This window comes from Macaca nemestrina, chromosome 18, assembly GCF_043159975.1.
Source record: "Macaca nemestrina isolate mMacNem1 chromosome 18, mMacNem.hap1, whole genome shotgun sequence".
Classification (NCBI taxonomy): Eukaryota; Metazoa; Chordata; class Mammalia; order Primates; family Cercopithecidae; genus Macaca; species Macaca nemestrina.
This window is the reverse complement of record NC_092142.1, coordinates 72,058,917-72,079,249: the sequence shown is the minus strand read 5'-3', so window position 1 is coordinate 72,079,249 and position 20,333 is coordinate 72,058,917.

Here is a 20,333-nt window from a genome sequence, read left to right as displayed (position 1 = left end):
GCCGCTGGCCCCAAAGGCTTTCAGGCGCTTCTGGACAGATGTTAGTTCCTATACAGACTGGGTTAAAACTGCAGCTCAAAAGACAATAGGAGGTTAAAAGCCAAACTAGGGAACTGCGAGATAAGATTGTTTATATATACATGACATAATATATATTAATTATGTTCCTTAATAAGCCAGTAAGAAAAAGGCCAACAAACCCAGAAGGAAAATGAGCAAAGATTAGAACAGGCCTCCCAAAAAACAAAAAAGTTAAACAAATAGTAAGGATATACAAAGCTGTTTAAACTATTATTAGACAAGAATGGAAATGAAAACAGTAAGTTTTCTTTTTACTCGGTTTAGCAAAGATGTAAAACATTGGTAATGGCCACTGTTGGTGAGACTGTGGGGAAACAGGTTAATATCTGCGGATGGAAGAAAAACGTTATTATAAACCTTACGGAAGGCAAACTTTGTTTGTTTATTGAAACAAGGTCTCACTCTCATCCAGGCTGGTGTGCAGTGGCTCAATCTCGGCTCACTACAGCCTCAACTTCCCCGGGCTCAAGAGATCCTCCTAGAGAGATGGCATCTCCCCATCTTACCCAGGCTCGTTTGGAACTCCTGGACTCCAGTGATCCGTTGGCTTCAGCCACCCAAAGTGCTGGGATTACAGGCGTGAGCCACGCCGCCTAGCCCAGAAAGCAAACGTTAAAAAGAGACATGCATTTTGGCCGGGCGTGGTGGCTCACGCCTGTAATCCCAGCACTTTGAGAGGCCGAGGCGGGCGGATCACGAGGTCAGGAGTCCAAGACCAGCCTGACCAACATAGTGAAACCCGTCTCTACTAAAAATACAAAAAATCAGCCCGGCGTGGTGGCGGGCGCCTGGAATCTTAGCTACTCGGGAGGCTGAGGCAGCAGAATCGCTTGAACCCCGGAGGCTGAGGTTGGAGCGAGCCGATATCACGCCACTGCATACCAGCCCGGGTGACGGTGCGAGACTCTGTCTCGGAAAAAAAAGAAGACATGCATTTTAATCCAGCAATTCCTCCTCCTAGCAATTTATCCTTAGGAGATAATTAAACAACTGGCACTCACTTTGGACAAAGTGTTCATTTTAGCATCTCAATAACGTAGCCAAATGGAAATACTCTAAATGCTTACTTTAAGAGAATTAATTATTTACAGTACATCTATACAATGCACATATATGCATTATATGCAGCCATTAATAGGCTATATGTGTCAACAGTATTGCGTGAAAATAGAAGAATATTAGAACTATGTGTAGAGTTTTTAACCATTTGTGTAAACAGATATTAGACATAAATGTAAAATTCATTTTTTACAAGTCTTACAGAACATGGACCGATGGAGAAAAGATTATTTTTTCACAAAATAGTGCTAGGTCATTTGCGTCTCTCTATGGAAAAAAAATTGTATTTGGACACTCCTCACATCATAAACAAAAATACATTTCATTTGGATTGTCAGTCTGTATTTTAAAAGTTAATAAGAAAACGTAAAAGAACATCTTTGCAACCTTGAAGTAGTCAAAAAGTTTATAACAGGACACAAAACACTAATCATAAAGGAAAAATGTATAAATTGAACTATATTAAAACTAAAAATATCTATTCATCAAAAGACACCATTGAGAGTGAAAAGGCAACCTACAGAGTGGGAGAAGGTGTGTGTGTGTGTGTGTGTGTGTGTGTGTGTGTCTGTGTGTATAACTACATATATTTATACAGTAGAAAAATGGACAGAGGCTGGCCGTGGTGGCTCACTCCTGTAATCCCAGCACTTCGGGAGGCTGAGGTGGGCAGACGACTTGGGGTCAGGAGTTAGAGACCAGCCTGGCCAACATGGCAAAACCCCATCTCTACTAAAAATATTTTTAAAAATTAGCTGGGCTTGGTGGTGGGCACCTGTAAACCCAGCTACTCTGGAGGCTGAGGCAGGAGAATCTCTTGAACTCGGGAGGCAGAGGTTGCAGTCAGCCAAGATCACACCACTGCACTCCAGCCTAGATGACAGAGCAAGACTCTGTCTCAAAAAAAAAAAAAGAAAGAAAGAAAGAAAAATGGACAGACACTTCAAAAAGATATATCGAAAAGGCCTATAAACATATGAAAAGGTGTTAAACCTCATTAGTCTTTAGGAAAATGCAAACCAAAACCACAATAAGATACCATTGCACACCCACCAGAATGGCTAAAATGAAAAAGACTGAAAACGTGTTAGGGACGATGGAGAGAAACCACTGAAAAACTGTTTGAAAGAAAATGATCTTCCAGACTCACTGGTTGGTTGCCTTTTCTTCTTTTCTTTGTTTTCTGTTTGTTTGTTTGTTTGTTTTGTTTTGTTGTTGTTGTTTTTATATTTCAGTTTTTTGAGGTGTACATATGTACAGTGAAATGCTCAGGTCTTAAGTGTCCTATTTGACAAATGCTTATTAATTAATAAGCATTAATTTGTCCTTTTGACAAATGCTTATTAAATATTCCAGAAAGTTTCCTTGCGCTCCATCCCAATCCATCTCCCACCTTCAAGAAGTACCCACTCATCTGTTTTCTATCACCATAGTTTAGTTCTACCTATTCCAGAATTTTATATAAATTCAATCATTACAGCTTAGGCCTTTTTGTTTCCAGCCCCTTTAGATTCAGTTAAATATTTATCCATGCTGTTGTATGTGTCTAGTATTTCCCATTAACATATAAAACAGAGCTCTGAGTGAGCATTAAGTGAACAGCGTCGGACTTGGTGGAGACAAGAGGAATGTTCTTATAGCTCATTTGTTTGATCTGTTTGTCTGATTCAGTGGAACACCACATAGCATTGGTTTTGGCTATTATACAATCTTAAATTGTTCCTATTCTTTGTCACCTGGTGTTCCATTTACTCTCTTCTTGTTGCATAGAATGAACCACTGGTTAAAGGCAGCAAAGACAGTGCTCCTAAGGGAACACTAATGTTGAAATTCAGAAGTTGATATGAATTTTGAACTTGATAATTCTTCCAGTCTTCCTTAAGAGCTTCATTAGATCTCTTTCTTTTTCTTTTCTCTTTCTTTTCTTTTCTCTTCTCTTTTCCTTTCCTTTCCTTTCCTTTTCTTCTTTCTTCCTTTCTTTATTTTCCCTCCCTGTCTCCCTCCCTCCCCTCATTCCATCCCTCCCTCTTTGTTTCCTTCCTTCCTTCCTTCCTTCCTTCCTTCCTTCCTTCCTTCCTTCCTTCCTTCCTTCCTCCTTCTTCTTTGAGACAAGGTCTTGCTCTGTTACCCAGGCTGGAGTGCAGTGGCACCACCATAGCTCACTGCCACTTCAAACTCCTGGGCTCAAGGGATCGTCTCGCTTGGGCCTCCCCAAGTGCTGAGATTCCAGGCATGAGCCACTGCACCCAGCCCTTCACGAGATCTTTATATAGCATTCTGATCAAAATTTTCACATAGCACTTATGATATCAAAACACAATGTTAAGATAAAATATAGTAAAAATTATAACCAATTCATGTGTTATACTATTGGGTAGAACATCTACATTGTGGTATTTGTGGGAAAGTGCTTGTAAGCAGCAGCTTGAATCTTTTTTCTTAGTATTTAGAAGCAAAAGTTATGAAAACAAATTAATTGATCTGTAAGGATAAATACAAGAATTCTAAACATCAGGTCATGAAAGCAGTTTTTGTCTACTTTTAACACTGTAACACACAATTAAACTTCATTTTGCACTTTATACATTCAGGACTAAAATTCAATGTGAAATGTCTTTCTTAAAATTTATTTCTCAGTAATTCATGGTTTTTTTCTTATATAGTGAATTTAAAGTTAACTAAACAGTGTGAGTCACTAAGTTGGGGAAAACTCAAAGTGTATTTTATATGTTATAAATATCATTAAAGATTATGTTTAAGATTAATCTTAAAATAAGATTTATAATACAGTCATTAATAATATGCTGACCCCAAATATATTTTTACTTAAATTAGTTTTTCATAGACTGAATTGTGCCCCCCACCAAATGCTTCTGTTCAAGTTCTAACTCCTGAATGGATTTGGAGCTAGGGCCTTAAAGGAGGCAATTAAGGTTACAAAGATTCTAAGGGTGGGGCCCTAACCTGATAGGACTGTTGCCCTTTTAAAAAGAGGAACAGACACCAGAAATCTCAATCTCTCTCTCTCTCTCTCTCTCTGTCTCTCTCCCTCTCTCCCCCCCTCTGCCTCTCTCTCTCTCTCTCTCCACACACACCGAGGAAAGGCCATGTGAGGACACAGCAAGAAGACAGCTGTCTGCAAGCCAGGAAGAGAAGCCTCACTAGAAACCAGCCCTGCCAGCACTTGGATCTTTGATCTTGGACTTGTAGCCCCTAGAACTGTGAGAAAATAAATTTCTGTTGTTTAAGTCACTGTGTCTTGTGATATTTTGTTATGGCAGTCAAGGCAGACTAATACACACTTCTTTATTTTCTTTCATGCAAAAATGATCGATATGACTTTTGAAGAAAACATCGTACGAGTTAGAGAATGTGTATTGCACCTAATGTAGATAATGGGTTGATGGGTGCAGCAAACCACCATGGCACATATATACCTATGTAACAAACCTGCACATGTATCTCAAAACTTAAATAATAATAAAAAGAACAGAAAAAAAAAAGAGAATGTATATTGCTATGAGATGGGCTCAGACATTTAAAAATATTGGGAAACACTGTTGCGTGAAAGAAGAATGCAATATGTGACCCACCCTTGAAGAGTTTATCATTTCATTGCAGACACAAGGTGTTTAGCAATAAATAGCATTTCTAAAAATAATGAAAGCATGAGCGCCGGGCGCGGTGGCTCATGCCTGTAATCCCAGCACTTTGGGAAGCCGAGGCGGGCGGATCAAGAGGTCAGGAGATTGAGACCATCCTGGCTCACACGAGGTCAGGAGATCAAGACCATCCTGGCTAACATGGTGAAACCCCTCTACTAAAAATATTTTAAAAATTAGCTGGGTGCAGTGGCGGGCACCTGTAGTCCCAGCTACTCGGGAGGCTGAGGTGGGAGAATGGTGTGAATCCAGGAGGCGGAGCTTGCAATGAGCCAGAATCATGCCACTGCACTCCAGTCTGGGCAACAGAGTGAGACTCCATCTCAAAAAAGAATGTGAAGTTAGTAGGAAAAATATGGGAAAAGACTAGGGAAAAAGAAACTTTAATATCTGTCCTTTTAATGGTGAAGTTACGTGGGGAAGGGGAGTGCCAGCCTAGTTCAGGAAAATAACATGAGAGAAAAAACAGGCAAGAGGACAGGTAATGTAGATTTGCAGAAAAGGGATGGAAAGTTAATACGTTTAAATGCTAAATAGGTGGCTTAGGTGCTATATATAGTGTCTTAGCTTGGGCTGTGTATTAGTCTGTTCTCATGCTGCTAATAGAGACATAGCTGAGACTGGGTAATTTATAAAGGAAAGAGGTTTAATGGACTCACAGATCCACATGGCTGGGGAGGCCTCACGATCATGGCAGAAGGCAAATGAGAAGCAAGGCATGTCTTACATGGCAGCAGGCAAGAGAGATTGTGCAAGGGAACTCCCCTTTATAAAACCATCAGATCTCATGAGACTTATTTGCTGTCATGAGAACAGCATGGGAAAAACCCGCCCCCATAATTAAATTATCTCCCACCAGGTCTCTCCTACAACATGTGGGGATTATTACTTTAAGAGTTAAAGAAAGAGGAAAAAAATATGAAACAAGGCTTAACCATCAAAGACAGGTTTATTTTAGAGAAAAAACCTGAGGGGGCTTCTGGTTGATTTCGGTCAAGAGCACTTTCTCTTACCAGCTAAGAGTATAAATTGGTTTTAGGGTGAGGGGGTTTATCACAAGCTTGGAGTGTTTCTTTGGGTGGGGGGAGAAGTTTATGGTGGGATTGGAATGTTTCTGTTATCTTAGGACTGACATCTTCCTGGCCAGAGGGGAATTATCTCGAGGCTGGCATCTTCCTGGCCAGAGGGGGCTTATCTTGGGGCTAGCATGTTTCTGGTTGGAGATGTTATTTGTGGTTTATGGTCATGCTGACCTTAGCCATTAGGTTGATGGCCTTTGGATTTAGGCGGTTTTTTATTAAGGTGAATTTTTTTTTCTTTTTTTGTTTTTCTTTTTTTTTTTTTAATTATACTTTAAGTTCTAGGGTACATGTGGATAACGTGCAGGTTTGTTACATATGTATACTTGTGCCATGTTGGTGTGCTGCACTCATCAACTCGTCAGCACCCATCAACTCGTCATTTACATCAGGTATAACTCCCAATGCAATCCCTCCCCCCTCCCCCCTCCCCGTGATAGGCCCCAGTGTATGATGTTCCCCTTCCCGAGTCCAAGTGATCTCATTGTTCAGTTCCCACCTATGAGTGAGAACATGCAGTGTTTGGTTTTCTGTTCTTGCGATAGTTTGCTGAGAATGATGGTTTCCAGCTGCATCCATGTCCCTACAAAGGACACAAACTCATCCTTTTTTATGGCTGCATAGTATTCCATGGTGTATATGTGCCACATTTTCTTAATCCAGTCTGTCACTGATGGACATGTGGGTTGATTCCAAGTCTTTGCTATTGTGAATAGTGCCACAGTAAACATACGTGTGCATGTGTCTTTATAGCAGCATGATTTATAATCCTTTGGGTATATACCCAGTAATGGGATGGCTGGGTCATATGGTACTTCTAGTTCTAGATCCTTGAGGAATCAACCTACAAAGAACTCAAACAAATTTACAAGAAAAAAACAAACAATCCCATCGAAAAGTGGGCAAAGGATATGAACAGACATTTCTCAAAAGAGGACATTCATACAGCCAACAGACACATGAAAAAATGCTCATCATCACTGGCCATCAGAGAAATGCAAATCAAAACCACAATGAGATACCATCTCACACCAGTTAGAATGGCGATCATTAAAAAGTCAGGAAACAACAGGTGCTGGAGAGGATGTGGAGAAATAGGAACACTTTTACACTGTTGGTGGGATTGTAAACTAGTTCAACCATTATGGAAAACAGTATGGCAATTCCTCAAGGATTAAGGTGAATTTTTAAATGACAGTCCTTGTCCAAGATGGTGATACTCCTGCTCTGTCAATTACAATTCAAAGTGAGATTTGGGTGGGGACACAGAACCAAACCACATCAGGTTGTTCCAACAAAATACCAGAGGGTGTGGCTTAAACATCAGAAATTTATTTTCTCAAGTTTGGGAGATTGGAAGTTCGGGATCGAGGCTCTCTTACTGGCTTGCAGATGGCCAGTTTCTTGCTATATTCTCACATGGTGGAGAGAAAGCAAGCTCTCTTGTCTCTTCTTCAAGAAGGGCACCAATCCCATCATGAGGACCCCATCCTCCTGGCTTCACCTAAACCTAATTACCTCCCAAAGGCCCCATTTCCAAATACCATCACATTGGGGATTAGGACCTTAACATATGAATTTGGGAGGGTGGTGGGATTCAGTCTTTAGTGGGTATTGAGGAACCAGGTTACAGAAGACCGTGGAAGGCAGACTGAGGCACCAGATCTGCTGCAATAAGAAATGGTCAAGAGGGAAAGAAATAACTAAGCCTGGTTCTTACAGAGTTAGGAACAGTCATGGTGTAGTCAAATGGAAATATCCAAAGGGGAGTTGGAAATCAATGGGTGGCTAAAATTCAGGTGAGAAAATTGAACTGAGGTAACACCCAGCCCTGTGGATTTTCAAGTACCTACTTTATTACTATTCATTATTAGCATTCATTTTGATACTTAATTTAGTAGTGGAATCAATACCCAAAATTGTTAAAGCACTAGCCCTGGGGACTCTCGCTGTTCATAGTTTGCCTAACACTGCGGGAGGCTGGGATCAATATGACTTTTTATTTTGAATAGTGAAGGACATCAACTCTGGCATCTCAATGCTCGGGTTAAAATCACCACTTACCCTGGGCTAGGAAGACACCTCTGTCCACCAGGTTGTATTGAAGATTACCAAATAAATGTAAAGTGCTTAGAACAGATTCTTGCACTTCGCTTGTATCTGATCAAGGTTAGCCGCTCCAAAAAAAAAGTCCGTTCTTTTTTTGGAAGATAGGGTGCTAAATTCAGACCCTCCATGTAGAGTTTTCTCTCTCCTGCTATTTCCTTTTATATTCAAAATCCTTAATAGAGCAGAAGAGGAAAGGGGAGGGGAGAGACTAAGAAGGAAAAAGGGAAAAAACAGAAAACAATTGAGGCCAAATGATTTCATATCTGCTACAGAAAAGCTGTCAGATACAGCTGCTTTCTGTCTTCAACAATTTGGGCAGGTTTCAAAGAATAGAAAGAAGACAGGCTATAAAATGAATGAACACAGGAATCAACACAAAGGCATTTCAAAAACATAGTATGGAATGATAAAGGCAAGTTGCAGAACAATTTTACATTGCCTTAGCATTTTTGTAATGTTTAAAAACATGTGAAACAGTTCTGTTTAGTGTTCATTTATATAAATATAGTAAAAATATAAAAACATGAATGAAGAGGATACACACCACCCTCTGAAGAGTGGTAACCTCCAGGGAGAAGGAGATAATTCAGGATGGGAAGGAGACATAAAATGAACACCAACTGTATCTGTAATAATTGTATTCTTTTCATTAATCTCTGATGCAATGGCAGAATGCTAGTACAGATGGCCCTCTGTATCTCTGGCTTCTACATCTGTGGATTCTGCCAATCACAGAAAATATTCGGAGGAAAAAATCCATGTTGCATCTGTAGTGAACATGTACAGACTCTTTTTCTTATCATTATTTCCTAAACAACACAGCATAGCAACCAGTTGCACAGTATTTACGTCATATTAGGTATTACAAGTAATCTAGAGATGACTGAAAGTATATGAGAGGAAGTGCATTGGTTATATGCACTCCACTATTTTATATAAAGGACTTGAGCATCCATGGATTTTAGTATGCTGGTATAGGGGTCCTGACCTGAAACAAATCCCTCATGGATACTGAGGGATGTCTACTTTTAAAATCTAGGTAGTGAATATATGGGTGTTATACTTTTCTCTTTACTGAATGTTTGAAATATTTCCTTAAAATGTTAAACATAATAAAGGGGACTATCTGCCCCATTCCTAAATCCATTCAATCTCCCATACATTTTAGAAATTCCTTATTCCTTATTTGCTCGGTTAAATTACATGTAGGAATGATTTCCAGGAATGAGTATGCATCCTAGACTCAATTTGAAAAGAGTATAAAGAATCTACAAAAGATCGGTTGTTTATTTTTGTTATGTTTATATTGCCAAAATATATTCCAGATTCTGAAACATCTGGGTTGAATGACACACATATTATCATATCGTTATTAGGTTTTTATTTTGTTTAATTTTATTAACAATCAATAGTAATAGTAATACCACATTTTTAGGTGGGGGGCGCTTTGTACTTAACAAAGTGCTTGTGTATGCATTAAGACAAGGGATAACAAATAGATTTCATCTCAGGGGCCGACTCTAACTGATTGATGGTGGCTGCCCAGAAAGCTCTGTTGAGATACATTGTGAAGCCACATCTAGACTCAGCAGGGAGGGCAATGATCAGCTAGGGAGGTGTGTCAAGGGCAGAGTGATGGAGTGGTACCCTACGTGTGTCCCATTGATATTTCACCTACTAGCTGTATAACCCCGGGTTAGGAAGACACCCCCTCCCACCAGCTTGTATTGAGGATTACCAAATGAATGTAAAGTACAGAACAGATTCTTGCACTTAGCCAGTATCTGATAAATGTTAGCTGCTCTGGAAAAAAAAATCTGTTCTTTTTTGGAAGGTAGGGTGCTACATTTCTAAAATCAACCAGGAACACGTTCCTTATTCTCCTTCTACCTCTCTCACTGCTCCTTCTCAGTCCCCTCCCCTTAGCCCTTCTATCTTAGTGCTTTGCAGAATTCTTCCTCTTTAATTCTCTTTGAGGTTTACTCGTGCCATACTAATCACTGACTGGCTTCATTCTCAGCCATAGCAACCTCATATGCCAGTGATTCCTTACCAGCCCCATCCAAGCCAGGTAAAATGCCTCCCCTTCATCTGCACAGCATGCACATAGAATTTAGCTCTAAGTATTCCAACTATTTGTTTATCCATCTATCTCTGCTACTAGACCATGGGTTTTGAAAGGACAAGGCTAGATCTTATTGATCTCTGCACTCCCAGCTTCTGGCACATAGTAGCAATCAATAAATGTTTGTGAAATGAAAGACTGATTTAATGAATGGTGTCCTTATTTTGCAGAAAAGGAAACAGACTCAGAAGTTGGATTTTTCTGAAGGTTGCCCTTTCTCCAAAACTTTCCCATCTTTCCTATAGAACAGGGATTGACAAAATTCTCTGTAAAGGGCCGGATAGTAAAACTTTCATCTTTGCAGATCATAAGGTCTCTGTCACAACCACTCAACTCTGATGTAGCTGTAGGGCAGCCATGGACAATGTGTAAACAAGTGGGTGTGGCTGGATTGCAATCAAACTTTATGGCGAAAACAGGCAGTGGGCTGGATTTGGCTAGTGGACTCTTATTTGTGGACGCTTGCTGTAGAAGATGATAAATAGACACTCTTGCATGTCTAGTTTCTTTTTCTTTGTTGAACATTCTCTTGTTACCTGGAAAAAGTGGCTCGATGCTCAGTGTGTTAGAAGCCAATACTATGATACTGGGTGTTTGAGAAGAGAATGGCTTTTATTACAAGTTGACAGACGAGAAGAGAATAGTCCAACTCAAATCTGTCTTCTTTTGCTGGCTTCGAGGCAGTAATTGCATTAGAAACTGTTTGGGGGTGGATTCTAGAATTAGCCGGTGATTGGTGGAATAAAAGGGGAGGGCTGGAAAGTCCCTTGGGCATGCGCAGTTCATGCTTTATACTTCCTGATGGGAAAGTATGCAGTGGAAATTCAGGCTGTGATGTCAGCAAGCTCAGTCCATTTCCATATTGGTTCCAACTGATTTCAGATAGTTTGTTATTTTATATGTGGAGGAAGTTTCAGAGTTCTTTCTCCCCTCCTCCCTTCCTCTTTCCTCCCCTGCCTTCCTCTCCCCATGCTCCCCTCTTTCCTTCTCTCTTTTCCCCCTGGAAACCTTCCATCAACATTTAGTCATGCGTAGCTCTACCATCTTGAAAATAAGTCTCTCCTCCTCCAGTTGTTGCCCTTTCTCTCCCTCTACCTCCTTCACAATAAAGTTCTTAATAGGGTTCTGTGTTTGCCGTCTCCAGTTCATCATCTTCCAATAATTTCTCAACTAATGATAAATCTGCTTCTCCTCCATTATATTCCTGAAACATTCTCATTTAAGATCCCAAGTAACTTCCTGTGGTGTTACATCCACCTTAGAATTCTTTGCTCTTTACTAAATCTCTGGTGCTCGTCAACCCAGTTGAAATGAAACATTCTCTTCCACGGTTCTCACGACAACATGATCTCCTGATTTTCCTCCTGTGGTCATTCTCCTTTAGGCTTCTTTGTTGGCTTTGTAGACCTACAAAGAAGCCTAAATGACCATACCAGGAAACCACGCCCCCAACACTCTGAAGATGCAGATTTTTAATAAATAACTGCCTATTTCTTAAAAAATCTGTATCTTCAGAGTTCTCTGCTAGGCCCTCGACTCTTAGTCTACATGCTCCCCTAGGACATATCATCTCATCTCTAGGCATTTTTTTTTTTTTTTTTTTTGAGACAGGGTCTGGCTCTGTCACCCAGACTGGAGTGCAGCGGCTCAACCTCACTGCAACCTCCGCCTCCAGGTCACCTCTGCCTCCCAGGCTCAAGCGACCCCCCAGTCTTCCAAGTAGCTGAGACTACAGGTACACGCCACCACGCCCAGCTCATTTTTGTATTTTTTGTAGAGACAGGGTTTTGCCATGTTGCCCAGGCTGCTCTTGAACTCCTAAGCTCGATCCCCCTGCCTTGGCCTCCCAAAGTGCTACGATTACAGGCATGAGCCACTGCACTGGGCCATCTCTAGGCAATTTTAAATATAATGATGATCCTCAAGTTTATTTTTCCAATCCAGAGCTCATCACTGAGGCTAGAATTAGCTGGGGCAATTGCCTAACAGAATTAGAAATCACCCCTCTTAGCCTCAGTCACCACATCCAGTTCCATCTTAAAAAAATAATTATCTCGGCCCATCGCGGTGGTTCACGCTTGTAATCCCAGCACTTTAGGAGGCCAAGGCGGGCGGATCACAAAGTCAGGAGATGGGGACCATCCTGGCTAACACGGTGAAACCTCGTCTCTACTAAAAATACAAAAAATTAGCCGGGCGAGGTGGCGGGCGCCTGTAGTCCCAGCTACTCCGGAGGCTGAGGCAGGAGAATGGCGTGACCCCGGGAGGCGGAGCTTGCAGTGAGCCGAGATCGCGCCACTGCACTCCAGCCTGGGCAACAGAGTGAGACTCCGTCTCAAAAAAAAAAAAAAATAATAATCTCGACCCCACCACCCCAGCCAGCTATCACCTATTTCTCTGCCCCATTTGCAGCAAAACTTCTTGAAAAACTTGTCTATATTTACTGCTCCAATTCCTCTCCAATGCTCTCTCTTAAACTCCCTCCACACAGGCTTTCAACTAGACAGCTCCAGTGAAACACTCTTGTCAAGGTCACCCGTGACTTCTGCATTGCTAAAAGCAGTGGATAATTCTCAAGTCTCACCTTACTTTGATCTTTCAGCCACAGTTGACACAGCTGATGGCATTTCTCCTTGATATCCATCCTTCACTTGGCCTTCCAGATGCCACCCTCTTCTGGTTTTCCTCCATCCTCACTGACTTTCCACCTCAGTCTTCTTCGCTCATTCCTCCTCTTCTGCCCGATTTCTTAATATTGGAGGGAACAAAGGCTTATTCCTTGGCCTTCTTCTCTACACTCACCCCTTGAGTGATCTCATCCACTCTCAAGCCTTAAATACCACCTGTATGTCTGTGACTCCCAAATGTATATCTTCATCCCAGACCCGTCTTCCAACTTCTAGTCTCTTACATCCAACTACCTATTCAACATCTTCCCTGGGATGCCTCATTAGCTTCTCAAATGGAGTTAAAATTGAATTTCAGTTCCAAACACCTCTTCCACCCATAGCCTCCCACAGTCAACTGTTTGGGACCGGAATGAGACGGTAACTCATTCTCCCAGTTGTGCAGATGCACATCTTTTTGTCATCATATATAAAAGTTGATTCACTTTGAGTCCTTTAGTAAAAGGGCTCTATGATTTCTCTATTTATGCTTTAAAATATATATATATATATGGTTTCAAGACTGTTGCCTTTTTTCAAGAGGGTTCCTAGATGCCAAGTTTGGGCAAGCTTAAAATGTCCCCTGTTGGCCAGGCATGGTGGATCACACCTATAATCCCAGCACTTTGGGAGGCCATGCCAGGAGGATAGCTTGAGCTCAGGAGTTCAAGACCAGCCTGGGCAACATAGTGAGACCTCATCTCTACAAAATATAAACAAAATTAACCAGGCATGCTGGTGCGTGCCTGTAGTCCCAGCTACTCAGGAGGCTGAGGTGAGAGTATTACTTAAGCGCTGGAGGTCGAGGCTGCGGTGAGCTATGAACATGCAACTGCATTCTAGCCTGGGTGACAGAGCAAGACTCTGCCTTAAAAAATAAAAATAAATGTCTCCTATTGCCTTTATCCCCAAAGGACATTTATACTTTCTTTCTCCCATAGGTTTGCAGCAGTTGCTCCATGATTGCCTGGGAATGAGTGTTGCATTCATTCTTCTTTCTTTGGCCTCTCTGTTTCTCTTTTGGTTTGTTGAATTTCATCACTGAAGTATTTGGGTTTTGTTTTGATTTGGTTTTGGCTCTTGTCTTATTGAATTCATGTTTTTAATAATTTCCTCTGCAGCTCAAAGCAATTGCAAGAAACTTTTCCTAGGTTCCTTGGGTTATTGTTTCTTGCAGTCTGTCCTCTGTTTTATGCCTGCCATGCTCATTTAAGTCTTTGCTTTCATTGTATTTTCCTGCAAAATGCTTGCTTAGTTACCACATTGCTTCTTTTCGTCTTGCTCATGCTTCAAGCAGACAGCTCTGTTCAGTTTTTCTTTTGGCTCTGACAAAAAGAAAAGTGATTCTCAGTGAAACCCTCTCAACCTTACCTGGGGTCTTTTTTCCCTTCCAGATACTATTTTAATGCCTGGGGACAGGAACTTGGAAAGAGCTTGGCAACCTTTCTGCAGCCTTTGGTATGGTACTGGGCTTACCCTCTCTTCTAACGTTTTGCTGATGTCCAGTTTGGGGTACTCCCTCTTCTCACGGAGTGGGGGTATTCTCAGGCTTCAAATCAGTCCCCAGATTCAGCACCGGGTCCTGGAAGATGGTAACATTTTGGGGTTTTTCCTGGCTCAATTTGAATTGAGTCAGGAAGTATTGAAACCACATATAGGAGCCTCTGCACTTAGGAAAATTTCTTTGACTTTTTTCTAAGCCCCTACTCCCAACTTTGTCTGCTTCTATCCAAATCAGGGGGTATTGGTGAGAATTTTCAAGGTTTTGCAATTCACTTCCTTTTGCATCATCTTGTAGGAAGAGGGGCTGCATTAAGTCACACTAAAATCTCCTGCTTTCCTTCTTATTGGACACTTTTCAGTTTATAGCAAAAGGATCGCCTCTTTCCTTTTCTAGTTGCTACTGGTAACTTTTTTAATTGGTTTATTTCATTGAGTAATTTTTAAAATTGGTTTATTTCATTGAGTAATTTTTTAATTAGTTTATTTCATTAATTTTTTAATTGGTTTATTTCATTCAGGAAGCAAAAACATATATATATGCATATAGGCATATATATATGTGTATATATATATACACACACACACATACTGCCAATTTTCTTCTAGCATCCTTAGGGACAGGGTTGGGGTGAGGGAGATGAAATGCAGTGACCCCCACCAGACCCCAGAAGCACCCAGCTTCATAGCAGAGGCCGTCTGTCCTCAGGGGACTTGGTATTTTTTTGTAAAGGGTACCTGCCCACCATACTTCTCATTCAACCTTTCTGCTGCCCTTTGTTTTCTCAGCAAGGAGTAATACTGCTTTTCACACAGAAAGGGCTTCTGTTGTGCCTGACTTTAAGACAGGAAAAGTAGGGAAGCCAAGGAAGCTACCTACACCACCCTCACCCCCAGCAGCCAGGCTCAGGAAGGAACAGGCACAGTGGTGTGAATGGATGGAGAAGAGGGGGCCGGTAGGCTGAGCTCCTGGCTCCTGGAACGAACACACAGCCATGGCAGGTAGGAACTCTGGGCTCCAACAGTGGCCTTGGGCTGGAGCAGTGAAAGGATGAAGGTGATGTAGGGTAGGGGATCTGCAAATCTAGCCTCTCTCACTACCAAACAAGGTCTACAGCTCCCAGTGGTAGAAAGACAACATCCCAAGGAGGAGTGAAAACACAGGCACTGAGCATTTGTGCTTGGAATTAATAAGCAAATCCCATCAAACCCTTGACATCATGGGCTTTGGCCTCAGAAGGCAGAAACCTTGAAAGTGCCAGTGACGACGCCTGTGCCCCTCATCTTCAGGCTCATCTCTGTGGTGGATTGCCACCTGCACAGCGCGCTGGTATTTCCATACACAAAATAATTGGCAGCAGAAAGTTGTCGGATGCCTTGCTGTGGGAGGAAACTACAAAAACAAATTTTATTCCATCAACTCAAATTGTTTTTTATATTTCAAATCTGAGAGCACTAGGTCAATTTCTATCTGTCTTCTCCACGATATGCAATGGTTCTTTGCTGTATGACCAAAATGAGTTAAATGAAAATAGTTCTCTATATTTAGTAGTTAAATAGCCATTTGCTTCAAGATTTTTAGATATTTTATGTTTCTTTCCATATCATTTCTGTAAGGAGCATAAAATTCTCCAGATTTCTTTGAAGATGGAACTCAGGCACCAATGACCCAAATGTGTAGGGTTAGAAGAGCTGTGACAGGTCACTAACAATAGCTAAGCTTTATTGATATTGCTAATATTCATTTTAATTAGTCAATATTAATATACCTAAACTAAGTGGAAGCACTGGGTTTATATTATCTCATTTAGTCCTCACGGCAACCATGTTGTTCTTATCATCTCTACTTCACAGAGGAGAATGTGGCTTGAATAGGTTCCATGACTTGCACAAGACCATAGCTAGTACATGACAAAGCAAGGACAATACACTGGCATCTGACCTCAGAGTCTCTCCAATCATGAAATACCTGTATTAGTTATCTATTGCTGCATAACAAATTGCTCCAACATTTAGTAGCTTAGGAGCAGGATTTCTGGAATGGTGGGGTAAAACTCAGTGGCTTAAAACAACATCTGTTATCTCACAGCTTCTGTGGGTCGGGAATCTGTGCATGGCTTAGCAGGGTGCCTCTACCTCACAGTCTCTCATGAGGCTACTATCAAGGTGACAGGCAAGGCTGCAGCCATCTCAAGGCTGGAGTGGGGAAGGGTCTACTCCCAATCTCTCTCCTTGGTTGTTAGCAGGATTTAGTCCCTCACTGGCACTAGGCCAGAGGCCACCCTCTGTCCCTTGCCACATGGACCTCTCCCCAGGGCACACACAGCAGCTTGCCTTCTCAGAGCAAGTGAACAAAAAGAACCAGAGAGAAAGAGGTTGTGCAAAATGGAAGTCATGGTCTTTTGTAACCTAATTTTGGAAGTGGCAGCTCCTCACTATTGGCGGAGTTGATTCATTAGAAGTGAGTTACCAGGTCCAGCCCTTACTTAAGGGGTGGGGATTACACAGAGGTGTGGATACCAGTAGGTCGGGATCACTGGGAGGCACTTCAGAAGCCGCCTACCACTGCGCCCTTCTCAGACAACTTCCCGCCCCTTCACTCCCAGGGGCAGGCTAAATGGTGTGCTTGTGTTCTGTGACTGTGACCCCTCGCCCCCAGCCACAGCTGACTGGACCAGAGATGGACACCTGATCCAAGCTAGGCCAATTAGATTCTCTCCCTCAGGAATTCTGAATTGCAATTCAGAGACCCTGGTTGGTTTCTGTTAGAGGTTTGAAATGAAATAATTGGGAGCTTTGGGACAGCCATATTCTGCAGTGTTCAAAGATAAGTAGAGATGGCTGGATATGAGTGAGAGAGAGAGAGAGAGAGAGAGGCATACAGTCAGAGAGAGACAGAGACAGAGAGAGAGACAGAGAGGATGGTTGTGGTTCCTCCCCTGAGTTTGGAAAGGTACAATAAAAACTAGGTTTCCATCACATGCAACCAGGGGTTACATTCCCATTTTTTTGAATCAGCAATTTTGCCCTAGGAGAGATTTTGGATTAAGGTGTATAGTATATGTTACTTTTTTAACTAAACAAGAAAAGAGAATATATATATATATTCTATTATATATATATATTCTATAATTGCATATATATATATATGCAATTATAATTCTTCTTTTTTCAAAGCTTTAGATGAATTAATGTTAACATTTAACAACCAATAAGGTCCAAATACCAACCAATCCAGAAGGAGCTCACCATAAACAGCTGGTGTGGTCCCACTGCTGAATGCTGGGTACCCACCAGCTGTCTGCCATCCCAAGGCCACTGCAATCTGGCCTTGACCACACTGCAGCCTGGAGGCAGGCAGGCTGGGGAAAGGTGGGGCCTAAGAACCTCAGGTCACCAGCAGTGAGTCACGGTGGCCTAGCACAGAAACTTCAATGTGACTACAGATTTGCTCTGTAACCCACTGGGGAGTCAGTATCTCTGGCAGACAACTCACGGCGGAGGCTTGTGAGACAATGCTTTTCTGGCTCGCTCACTGTGATTCCCCAAAGAACACACACGAGTACTCTAGACAGGGATGAAAAGCCTACATCTGATCTGCATGAGCAGGGTCTGGAAAGAGCCACCTCTGCGTGGTGGGATTTAAGAAACTTGCCACTTCCTCTAAAACAGGACCTGCAACCTGGGTCTGTGGATCAGAAAGCCCTTGATCTTATGTGCAACATCCGCAAGCATGTAGCTAACACCAGATAGGACAGGACAGGACTCCAAAGACAGGACCAAGATAAGACAAAAAATGCAAGAACCAGTGTTTGGGGAGAGAGTCAAGTTTATTTTTCCTGTTTTGTTTTTTTTTTTTTTAATTAACTGAGAATCAACAAAATCAGTGAGTGCTCGCACAGCGTAATTCTGTCCAGGAACAAGGAGTTGACACAGCATTCCTCTGTAAACTAGGAGAATTTCTCCATTACTCCTATCTGCTCCCCAGTTTCTCCTCTCCGTTAGGAATAAACACCATGTACAATCTGAAAGCTGGTAAGGAATTGTTCCTTGAAGTATCACCCTGAATTTGAATTAAACCTAAGTCTAGTTTCCTTTTGAGATCTCCTGATGAGTTAAACCTTTACACAACAGCTACCTAGTCAGATGATTTTTTTGTCACCTGAGATATTGTGGATAATTGCTCTGCTTCCTTGTTCAACAAAATGTAAGGTAAATCATTACCACTCACAACCCGAAGATATTTATGCTGTCATCTAACAGAAGAGCACAGTGTGCACGTTTTTTTTTTTCTCAGAAAATAAAGTTGACCTCAATGCAATGAAGTGGAGTTCGATTTTCATAATTATAAGTCATAACTCACAATTTAAATTGCTTTGAATCAGCATTTTTGCTGTAGGAGAAATTTTGGATTAAGGTATATAGTATACATTACTTTTTTAATTAAAGAAAGATGAAATGTATATATGTTGGAATATATATATAGTAACATATATGTTACTTTTTTAAAGAAGCAAATATATATATATACACACACACATATACAATATATATGTAATTGTAATTCTTCTTTTTTCAAAGCTTTAAATGTATGAATTGCAAAATTCTGTCCTGGATTATCAACTGGATCTGCAGCAAACACATGGTGCTGTGTAGAGATGCTCTTTGAAGATTTAATTCATCACTATTAATCAAAATGCTTAACATTTGTAGAGTGCTCACTATGTGCCAGGCACCATGCTAAACACTCTACATAGATTATCCCGTGTAATTCCCACCACAATTCCTCCCACCAACTATTATTATCCCCACTTTGCAGAAGAGGAGATCAAGGCATACAGCAGTTCCAAAATTTGGCCAAAGGTGGAGCAGGCATTTGGAATCGGGTCTGTCTTATTCCAGTGTTTACTCTGAATCATGATGCATCTATCATTAAACTTGAGACTTTACAAATACCACTACTGCCTTAAGTATTTAGCAATATAGCTAACACGTTGGTCACTTTTCAGATAGTCCTACCCAGCATTTCCCTCCTCCTTCAATGAAGCTATGTAAAACTTTTAGTGGATCATTAGCTATTGCCGTGAAACAGACTCTCTCAAAACTAAGTGGCATCAAACAATAAGTATTTATGATTCTTCCCAAGTCAGTCAGGGTCAGCTGAGAAGTTCTTCTGGTGGCAGGTGGACCTACTCATGTACCTGGGGTCAGCTGTGGTCAGGTAGGCAGTTCTGCTGATGTTAGCTAGGCTCTCCCACATGATTGGAAGTCCAGTGTCTGAGCCTGATCCAATAATAACCTCAGTTGGGAAACTGGACTCACTCTGCCCTATGTCATTGTCATCCTCCACTAGGCTAGCCCGGGCTTTTCCATACAGTGGCGACAATGCTTCAAGAGCAAGCAAGAGAGAACAGAAGAGTTCAAGGATCCTGGAGGCCAGGCTTGAAACTATCACAGAGTCCCTTTGGCCAAAGCAAGACCCAAATCCAGCCTGGACTCAGAGTGGGCAGAGACTAGAAAGTGCCATAACAAAGAGTAACTACAAGCAGGCATTAACTAAGGCCATCAATATAATCAATCTTTCACACAGAGTAGCTATGAAAACAGTCAATATCTTATTTTGATACTAACGGCAATATTGATTGAATGCAGAGTATGCGCAGCACTCCATCAAAACTGCTCTGTGAGATCAACACTGTTACAATCACCCCTCCTATGAGAGGAAACCAAGGTTTAAAGAGATGGAGAAAGGTACTCACAGTTTCACACTCAGATCCTCCTGTATGGAGGATGTAGTCTTAGCTTTCGCTGGCTCAGTCCAACCACCGAGCCCTGATCCAGGAGTACTGGTGACATCTTTTCTTAACAAGCACAAAGAAAGATCTCCTCCCACCTTGTCCTTGTCCCAAGTGTGTCTTCAAAGGCTATATAGTCCTTTGACTTTTCATCCTTTCCGTGGAGGGCCTGATGAAATTGACAGTACCCCAGAGTCTGTGCCTCTAACAAGCCCCTTCTCAATTTATTACTTTGGCAGCTCTTGCTCTAATCCCAG